Source organism: Lactuca serriola, chromosome 7 (genome assembly GCF_051521515.1).
Source record: "Lactuca serriola cultivar US96UC23 chromosome 7, Lser_US96UC23_V15, whole genome shotgun sequence".
Classification (NCBI taxonomy): domain Eukaryota; kingdom Viridiplantae; phylum Streptophyta; class Magnoliopsida; order Asterales; family Asteraceae; genus Lactuca; species Lactuca serriola.
In genome coordinates this window covers 194,399,048-194,410,346 of record NC_136414.1, presented here as the reverse complement: position 1 = coordinate 194,410,346, position 11,299 = coordinate 194,399,048, and positions in this window count along the sequence as shown.

The following is an 11,299-nucleotide window of genomic DNA, read 5'->3' as shown; positions in this document are numbered from 1 at the left end:
TTGACGAACGAATGAGGTATTTATCCAGAACTTTATCGGACTCTCGAGATCAAGGTGATACCCCCGAGGGTGTTTCCCAATACGAGTCATCCACTCGTGGACCTCCTCCACCACCTCAACCTCCGGTTATTGCTCTAAAAGCACCATTAATTGGACAGAAAGGAGCACGTGAATGTGGAATCAAATACTTTATGACGTGCCGCCCTACGAAATTCAAAGGTGACAAAGACCCAAAGGTCGTGACGAAGTGGATTGCTGAAATGGAACATGTCTTCTACACTTGCAAGTGTGAAGATGGATTGAAAGTAGGATTTGCTAGCCACATGCTCAAAGATGATGCTCTCGGATGGTGGAACAACCTTCACAAGGCGATTGGAACCAAAGGGATTACATCCTTTACTTGGGAAGAATTTGTGAAGCGCTTAAAAGCCAAATTTAGCTCCCCGAGACGCCAAGATAAGTTGGTGAATGAGTTCTTTGCTCTTCAAAAAGGCAATATGACAATTGATGAGTACACTAAGAGGTTTAATGACATGCTTCCTTTCCTTAGGAATACTCTACATAATGAAGAGAGACGAGTGAACCGTTACCTTAATGGACTTATGGGGGACTATTCATTGGAAGTGGGAAAAGCCACTACACTTGATGATGAAATTGAGGGGACCTCTAAAGTGGAGGACAAGATACTCAAAAAAGAAAGTGAAAGACAAGTGATTGGTGAAAAGAGGAAATTCCATGGATCTTAGGGATCTCATAAGAGGAGCCACTACACATCTAGCTACTTCAAGAAAGAAGAAGGGAAGGAATGTAAGAAGTGTAGAAAGCGACTTGCCAGTGATTGTAAAATGGGGACATCTGATTGCTACAAGTGTGGTTGACATGACCACAAGGCACGAGACTGTAAGGTTCGGGATACGAATGACATGGAGTGATTCTCTTGGCATGAGAAAGGGCATTATAGTAAGAATTGCCTAATGCAAAAGGGTGAAACCATGGGATCAACGACTAACAAGAAAGCAAACATGGGCCCGATAGTAGGGAGAGGGTACTTGATGAGTGAAGAGGAGGCAAAGGAAAACCATGATGTTGTGGAAGGTACACTACTTGTTGAATCTAACCTTGCTCGCGTATTATTTGATTTGGGTGCTAGCTACTCTTTTGTATCTCATTCTTTTTGTCATAAACTAATTGGACCCATAACTACCTTGTATCGATATTATAGTATTAAAATAGCCGATGGTACCCATCTTTTGGTGGGCCTCATGTACCTGGATTGTTCACTCGAAATCAATGGTCGGAATTTCTCTAATGATTTACTCCTGATGGGGATTAAAGGGTTTGATGTGATAGTGGGAATAGATTGGATGGGAACTAATGTTGCAAAACTCTTGTGTTGAAAGTGGATGTCTCCATCAATACCACCAAGGGTGAAAAGTTTTATGTATATGAGAACCGGGAGAACAAATTTCCTTGTGTGATATCGGCCATCAAAGATCAGAAATGCCTCTCAAATAGATGTGAACCATTCTTTGCCTATGTCATTGATGGGAATAAAGAAAAGGAGAAAGTGAAGGTAGTTAGTGAGTTTCCAGAAGTTTTCCCCGAAGATTTATTTGGTTTACCTCCCATAAGACAAATTGAATTTGGCATTGATCTAGTGTCCGATGTGAACCCAGTTGCTCGTGCACCCTACCATTTAGATCCAACGGAAATGAGGGAACTTATGTCACAGCTTCAAGAATTACTTGACAAAGGATTTATGTAACGCCCCGATTCTCAGGTATTGATTTATGTATGAATCCTTCTTGGTCTTTGGGTTTACTCGACGAGTTGGTCGCCCTACTCGTCGAGTAGTAGTGGGATGGTCCACGCGTTTTAGTGACCTACTTGCCGAGTCCAAGAAGGGACTCGACGAGCAGGAGCTGGAAAATGAAACCCTAAATTCCAGGGCATTTCACCCTATTTAAAGGATCATTGGCCTCCCCTAGCTTCCCCTTTACTGCTTCTTGTCCCTCTTTAACCCTAAGTTGTGTGTGTGTTCTTTTGGAGAGTTTAAGCTTGGAGGAAGGATTTTGGGTGAAGGAAACACTTGGGGAAACAAGCTAGTTGTAACATCCCAAAAATACGAGCCAAAAATTTCATTTTTAAAACATATTCTTAGCGAACCTTAAGAATAAAATGTTCACTGATCATATCATTTCATAAAAGTTATCGCATGTCTTGAAAAACATTTCATAGAAACATAATAAAGTCAGAATACAAATTCCCAGGAGGGTCTCATAGTGCGGAATACAAGGCGTGTGTGTGATGGGCCGCTACCGCGCCAGCTCCTTCCCCTTCGAAGAAGAGGTACCTGAAATCAAAACTGAAAACTGTAAGCACGAAGCTTAGTGAGTTCCCCCAACATACCACATACCATACAATCACATAACATACAAATATTGTCAGGCATATCTGGGTGCCCGACCTACCCCTTCGGTCCTCTCGACCGGATACTGATCAGTATATCTGGGAGCTTGCCTCCCCTTCGGTCCTCTCGACCGGAAACTGACTAGCATATCTGGGTGCTGGTCTCCCCTTCGGTCCTCTCGACCGGATACTGACCAGTATGTCTGGGAGCTTGCCTCCCCTTTGGTCCTCTCGACCGGATACTAGGGACTATCTCCCCCTACTGTCACTAGCACATAGCATCATATCATACTAGCACAATAACATATCACATGTAGTAGCAACCCTAGATGAATATCACATAGACAAACATCTATCATACAACCCTACTGGTGAGCCGACATTGTGGCCGTAGATCCACCGCTACTGGAAGGTAACTCACCTCAAAGTAGCTGTTGATCTGCGTGGGAACTGACTGTCTTCTGCTGCTGCTGCTCCGGAAATCCTCCGGCTATAATTCCCACAAAACCCTTAGTCAAATACTGCTAACCGAACTCAGGGTAAAATGACCATTTACCCCCAACCAAACCAAGAGCCAAAGTCAAAATCACTGCCAGTTGACCCGACTCGCCGAGTCCCTATCCCTTTGTCTGACCATAAACCCGTCTTCTACTCGTCGAGTTAAGCATTGACTCGACGAGTTTACCTTCTAAACCCAAGGCCAATAGTCCTTCATCCTACTCGCCGAGTTGTATGAACAACTCGCCGAGTTCATCATCATCCAAAGAACACTCTAGGCTGAGACTCGCCGAGCTGTATGAACAACTCGCCGAGTCTGTTCTTGAGGCAAGAAGATTGCCTTGAACTCGCCGAGTCATGGCATTGACTCGCCGAGTTACTTCATGAGTGAGTCTGGCTTCCGACCCACTGAGTCACACCCCATGACTCACTACTCCAACCCGCAACACAAAAAGTGGGAAAACTCGGGGACTCGCGACTCGACTCGCCGAGTCAGATGAACGACTCGCCGAGTCTGCCACATGCAAATACTATATACGCAATTCTGCTTGAATCCAGCTCATACCATACATAGATCTGGGTTTCTAGGGCCTGGTTAACACGTAAATTTTCCAACTTCACATGTAAATAAACACCAATGAAGGTTTTAGGGCTCAAAATGCACTAAAAGAGTAGATCTAGGGCTTTCATGCCATATGGCTCCATAAAGGCAGTAGATCCAAGCTCCTGGAGCTCAATCATGCCTAGATCTAGAGGCTAAACAACTTATTACAAACCCTAATACACAAACAAGCTTGGGGAAAGGCTCAAGAAGGACTTTCATGGAGCTACAAGGGACAAAAAGAATGAAAACATAGGGAAACTGAGCTATACCTCAAGGAAATCACTGAGATAACACAAGGATGCCTGGCTTCCTTCTTCTCTTCTTGATCTACTCTCCTTCCCTCTCCAAATCTTCAAGAAAACACACCAAAATGCTTCAAACTCACAAGGAACAAGGCTTGAACGAAGTAGAGAGCTCTGAGGGTGAAGGGGGCGAGCTTGGGGGTGGATAAGAAGGTTTAAATAGGGTGCAAACCCTTGAAATTTAGGGTTTCATCAGACAGCGGGGACTCGCCGAGTCTAGAATGTGGACTTACCAAGTCGCCAACTTAAACGTGCCCCCAAACCCGTCTCTACTCGGCGAGTCGGGCCTACAACTCGTCGAGTCCAAGGCCAAGAATGAAAAATACTTAGATAGATTTTACGTACCAGGAACCAGGTGCTACACTAGTTGAAGCAAGAGCTCATGGGATTCAAGATCTGCATCAGTAAGCACTCTATTGAAGGTACTAGACCGTTCTCCTTGGCTCATTTTCACCTAAACCCTCTTTTTCATGAGTTTTTAAGAAAGGTTTCTTGTGCTTAAGCCAAGATCTGAAGTTGTAACTTCAGATATGGACTCCCCTTGGCCTCTAGATTCATAAAGTCATTAGCTTTTCCTAGTATGAGCCTTCCCTCAAGTGTATAACTTCATTGCAAATTTAGTTTTGTCATTTTAGGGTCTTAAAAGCCTTGCATGCACGTAAAGTTTGCAACTTTACGTGATAAGCATGCCTAAGGATGTAACACCGTAAATTTCCAAACAATTTTTCATTTAAAAATTATCGTTAATTCTTAAAAACACTTTTCTTAAAATTCCAGTCATAATCGAATTACAAAAACATAACTCCATTTTCACTTGCTTAATAAACCAGGATCCTCAAAACATGACTCTTTCTCTGGTGTGTACAATCGAGCCAGTGCCGTCCCTTGAATCCCTTGAATCCTCTCTTGACACATCGAGTATTTCTCTGACTCGCCGAGTTTCACCTGGCATAAATCGCGGGGCCACCACGACTCAACTCGCCGAGTCTCAAGAACAACTCGGCGAGTTCCGACTTGACTCAGTCGCCCCTGACTCTCCCTGACTCACTGAGTCGACCCCTCAACTCGACAAGACCACTCGCTGAGTGGTTATGGGCAAACTTCATGCTACTCGCCGAGTCTGTTCTTCAGACTCGGCGAGTCCATGCCATGCATAACTCAAACTCACTTCTGAGGTCAGATCTGTTCCATACAATCATAGATCTGGCCTCCCCAGGCATGATAATCACGTAAAGTCCAAACCTTGGTGTTCAAACAACAACTATTTGCTCCTAGATGATGTTTTAGCCCCATATCTCATAACTCTAGGTCAAAACTCCCATGAATCCTCATAAAGCTTAAGGAATAAAGCTTCTCTGGACCTCTATGGATCTCATCCCAAGCCTCATCACAAATAGGGACGAAATGGACATCAAATCTAACCAACAAAGGGGTCAAGAAACCCTAACCCCCATGTTTATCATGACAACAGAAAAGGAAGCCAAAATATACCTCCAAGATGATGCTCTAAGCTCCAAAATCGAAGGATGTCCACCTCCCTTGCCTCCTCTTAGCTAGAATCTCCTTTGCCTTGCCAAACAAAGCTTCAAAGGTCAACAATGGCCTCTTCTCTCTCTCCCAAAACGCTCAAAATCTCTTTAGGGTTTCTCTCTGGGGTTGGTGGCCGCAAATGACGGCCATAAGCCCCTTTAAATAGGTCTCAAACCCTGGAAATTAGGGTTTCATTAACCAACGTGGACTCGCCGAGTCCAGACGCGAACACGCGTACAAAACCGCGATCCTACTCAGCGAGTTTGGACTCTAACTCGCCGAGTCTCCTCACAATCACCCAAAAATAAAGAATAAAATAATACTTGGGAATCTGGGGTGTTACAATTCTCCCCCACTAGAATTAGACTTTGCCCTCGATGTCTCGCTCTGCAAATAACTCCGGATGCTGACCACGCATCTCACGCTCCGGCTCCCAAGTTAACTCTGACCCTTTCCGATGCTGCCACTGGATCTGCACTAGTGACACCTCTTTATTCCTCAGAACCTTAATCTTTCGATCTCTGACCGCCACTGGCCTCTCAGCATAATTCAGGCTTGCATCCACCTGAATATCCTTTAGTGGCACTACTGCTGACTTGTCGGCTACGCACTTTCACAACTGCGACACGTGGAAAGTGTCGTGAATCTGACCCAACTCTGCTGGCAACTCCAAACGATAGGCTACCCTGCCTACCCTCGCGACCACCCTGAATGGACCAATATATCGGGGCCCCAACTTGCCCCTCTTCCGGGATCGAATCACTCCTTTCCAAGGAGAGACCTTCAGGAGCACAAGGTCGCCGTTCTGGAACTCGAGCTCGGACCGGAGCCTATCCGCATAACTCTTCTGACGACTCTGAGCGGTCAATAACCTCCGCCTGACCTGCTGAATCTGCGCAGTCGTCTACAGCCCAATCTCCGTACTACCCATAACACGCTGCCCGACCTCTCCCCAGCAAATGGGGGCCCGACACCTCCTCCCATACAACAGCTCAAAGGGTGGCATACCAATGCTCGAATGATGGCGGTTGATATGGGAAAACTCAACCAAGGGTAAATACGTGCCACAACTCCCTCCGAAATCTAATACACATGCCCGAAGCATGTCTTCGAGCGTCTGAATCGTTCGCTCGCTCTAAAGTGTCCTCAGACATCCCCATGATAAGCTCTAACTCATTTTTCAAATCCCTCTTCGAGACTGAGCACCAGGTCAGTTTTTGACTCCACAGCCGAGCCTCCAAAGGTCACCCATATGATGATCCAAATATCCCACTAACTTCCTCCCTGTGACCACTATCCTGGCCCAGTGACACGCAAGTCACGGAATTCTCTTTTCCTTATGCGGCAAAAAAAATACAGTCCAACCGAGGACCGTCTCAACTCTGTTCTCTGGTGTCTGCTGCGCATATCCCTTGCGCATTTCGTCGAATCTCCCGACGGAGACGGAGACCCCGTCTCGCCCCCGGTTCGACAACCAGGCTCCAAAAACTCAATACTAGGGCTACTCAAGCCCAAAACTCTTCCACATCATACACTGATCGGAGAACAATCCATCATCACATTCTCTTGCCATCTAGTGAGTACTATGGCTTCCCGCAACATCATGATGGCCTCTCAATGACTAGCGAGTACTACGGCTCCCCGCAGTATCACAACACTCTCTGACTAGTGAGTACTACGGCTCCCCGCAGTATCACAACACCCTCTGACTAGTGAGTACTACGGCTCCCCGCAGTATCACAACACCCTCTGACTAGTGAGTACTACGGCTCCCCGCAGTATCACAACACTCTCTAACTCATGCTCCACAGACTATCATAGGTAGCTACCCATACTCGACCCGAATATGCATCACAGACTCTGGAGGCAATCGACATATCAAAATGCCTACCCTTGCGGAGATCCACTCTCTTAAATAATCCCTCTGGATGCCAATACTCAAAGGGCTCCCACTAGAACCATAGATACTTGATATACCACAAGTCATCTCAGCTCAAGATTCACGAATAACTCCGAAATCAAGATATCATACCCGGATACCTTGGAACACCCCAACAGAACATCACAAGATCCTGCATCAACCACTGATCTCCTGCCCCAAGCATCATATAGATACAATAATACATTTCATCTGAACCCCATAATTAGATCTTCATTTTTCCCAAAGTGCAACTTCGGTGTATCCAATTACCCAATTGGAATACGAGAAAACGCTAACGCTACGGAATACGCTGATAATTCTCCGAAACCCTTTTTTTCCTATGGCTCAAAATCCAAGCAAGAATACGCATACCGACCCGGGAGTTGGCTGCCCAATCATTCTCTACCTACTTGCAACAACACTGACCACTACCAGGTTCCTGACCATTAACCACCTGCCGTGGAGACATTCATCCTTCTCAAACAAGTACTTCCTGCATTAACTCACTCTGACCCCTTTCCCCGATCACCAATATCTCTGGTCTCATGAATTCTTACCGCATATCTCTATACCTACTTATAACCGCTCTTGACAAATCTCTGCTTTCTTCCATACGGTACCCGGTTCTCCCCCATTTAGGGTTCGAACCATCACCAATTGGCACACAACCATCCCACAAACTATTTTCACCAGAAAAATCGCACCTGCCCCTGGAAAGTGCTACACAACGCCCGATAATCCCCTTTAAGGAAATCAATCGACCTCATATACTCTGAACCTCAGATGAAATCCTCAAGAACTTCTCGTCACGACTGCCTCTAGTCGCTCCAAGTCTCGTACCAATCCAATACCAAACAACTCAATTGACCAATAACATCACTGGCTCATAGACTGAACCACAAAATCATCGTACTCCCCCACTTCAACTCATCAACCAATGTTCCAACACATGGATCATCCCAAGAATAGGGACCCAATCCCATATTCAATACCCAACATAGATAGAAAACCCAATGCACTGCTAAACTCGACTGAACTCCCCACTAATACCACTACAATACACCCTACTATACTCAAATAGGTGTAATGTGGTCCTCGACTATCTCAGTCCCAACTGAGTATCTGTTCATGATAAATCACTGCCTTGCGGCACACATGCTACCTGATACTCTGGTGGAAAATCATCATCAATGACAACCTGCAGGGTTTACCCCCAAACCCAAAACTTAAACATCATGCTTCTCATGTTTTGCACACGAACATAATTAGTACCACCCAGATCATAGAACGTGACATCTCCTCTATCGACTAATTGCTCAAATCAGACCGAAATTCTCCCCTCTCTCTGACTCCTTACTAAAAGACTCTGAGAGGCTCTCGATCTCCCTCTCAAGGGACGCCTCTTCGAACTCAATCATGACCGGATAACCGGGGAACCACAAGCATCATTCACTACGAACCATGGTACTCATTCCATGACATTTCTTCTCAATATGCTCCGGTGTATGGTACCTGAACCATAACATCACTCCTCAATCCGCTCCGCTGTATGGTACTCGAACCATAACATCACTCCTCAATCCACTCCGATGTATGGTACCCGAACCATAACATCACTCCTCAATCCCCTCCGATGTATGGTACTCAAACCATAACATCACTCCGCAATCCGCTCCGATGTATGGTACCCGAACCATAACATCACTTCCTCAATCCGCTCCGATGTATGGTACTCGAACCATAACATCACTCCTCAATCCGCTCCGATGTATGGTACTCGAACCATAACATCACTCCTCAATCCGCTCCTTAGAACCTCCAGAATACTCCCTGTATCAAGTATGGGTCCTCTACTTTCAGTAGTACGGGCCCATACTACTTGCCACATCTACCCATACTTTCCACACGGACTATCCCGGAGCTCCTAAGTAGCTACTCGACCTGCTCTTTCACCAATCCCATCGCGCATGCTCGCTCCCTAGTGAAATTCTCTACTCTGCCAGTGCACTCATCTGGCTAAGGTTACTCCCTAGGCTCTTCCTAGATTCCCACACTTCTCTGCCATCAGCTGCTGAAGAGCTCCTAATGATGCCAGCCATCTACCTCCTGAATATCGTCATATTCACTTAGTAGCTGACTCCTATCATCAAGAGTTCCACAAAGCACGAAGCAAGCAGCATTCGGGCATTGAAGCGTCCCCTTCAGTACGAAAAACCTCCTTAGGTTATTATCCACTCACCTTCCTCATTCGTGATGGATATCACTGAACTTTAACAACTCTGCCCCACGTGGGCATCTGGCTACCCTCTCGGCAAGCTCCTCATATGCTCATATAGATACCTCTTCCACATTACTTCCCTGCTCAAATCCCCTAAAGATTTCATGCTGGACACTCTCGCTCAGCACATATTCAAAAGCACATCACATATATCAGCAACCCTAGGCTAAGGCATCACAAATCAGGCCACTCTAGTCCTAAAATATGAATTGCCTAGCCTGCCTCTAGCATGCACACTATCTCATAAAATATATCACAAATATCTCATAACACAAAATAAGGGTGTTTTGGGAAATCACCGTTCGGGCTCTGGCTGATTGTACACACTGCTCTTTTTGCTTTCTCTTTGAAACTCTTATTCTCTTTATAAAAACACATTTCTTTTTGGAAAATTTTCTTAAATCCTCAGTTTGAGTCCAGATTTACCCGAAGGTGCATCCGAATCCCTTAAACCAAGGCTCTGATACCAACTTGTAACACCGTAAATTTCAAAACAATTTTTCATTTAAAAATTATCGTTAATTCTTAAAAACACTTTTTCTTAAAATTCCAGTCATAATCGAATTACAACAACATAACTCCATTTTCACTTGCTTAATAAACCAGGATCCTCAAAACATGACTCTTTCTCTAGTGTGTACAATCGAGCCGGTGCCGTCCCGTGATCCTGAGAGAAATCTGAAACACATAACACAAAACACTATAAGCACGAAGCTTAGTGAGTTCCCCAAAATACCACACATAACACATATTAGCCACTCGAGGCTATAACTCTGTGGGTCCGTGGACCCTACTCTATGAACCCTCTGGTTCTAACTTTGGGAACCTTCCGGTTCTAACTCTGTAAACATACACAGCATAAATCACATAGAAATAATGCAGTACAACACATAACATACATAGCATACAAATACTCTGTCACATAACTCTGGTTACCTACTCAAGGTAAAGTATAGTGAGAAGACTCACCTGGCAAGCAGAAAGCAGATATCCCCACACTTGAATCTCGAACTCGCCACTGCCTAACACATAAGGCAAATACTCTCATGAATATAACTCTCGAGACTAGAATCAACCCTCTCTTGGCACCCTCTTAAGGGTAAAAGACCATTTTACCCCTCTCTTGGCCCAAAGGCCACATCGCTGACCAAACCCTAAAAGTCAACAAAAGTCAACAGTCAACTTTGACCGGACTCGGCGAGTGCACTAGGGCGACTCGGCGAGTCTATACGCGTCCACTGACTCTCTTGAATCCTCTCTTGACACATTGAGTATTTCTCTGACTCGACGAGTTTCACCTGGCATAAATCGCGAGGCCACCATGACTCAACTCGCCGAGTCTCAAGAACAACTCGGCGAGTTCCGACTTGACTCAGTCCCCCCTGACTCTCCCTGACTCACTGAGTCGACCCCTCAACTCGACAAGACCACTCACTGAGTGGTTACGGGCAAACTTCATGCTACTCGCCGCGTCTGTTCGTCAGACTCGGCGAGTCCATGCCATGCATAACTCAAACTCACTTCTGAGGTCAGATCTGTTCCATACAATCATAAATCTGGCCTCCCCAGGCATGATAATCACGTAAAGTCCAAACCTTGGTGTTCAAACAACAACTATTTGCTCCTAGTTGATGTTTTAGCCCCATATCTCATAACTCTAGGTCAAAACTCCCATGAATCCTCATAAAGCTTAAGGAATAAAGCTTCTCTGGACCTCTATGGATCTCATCCTAAGCCTCATCACCAATAGGGACGAA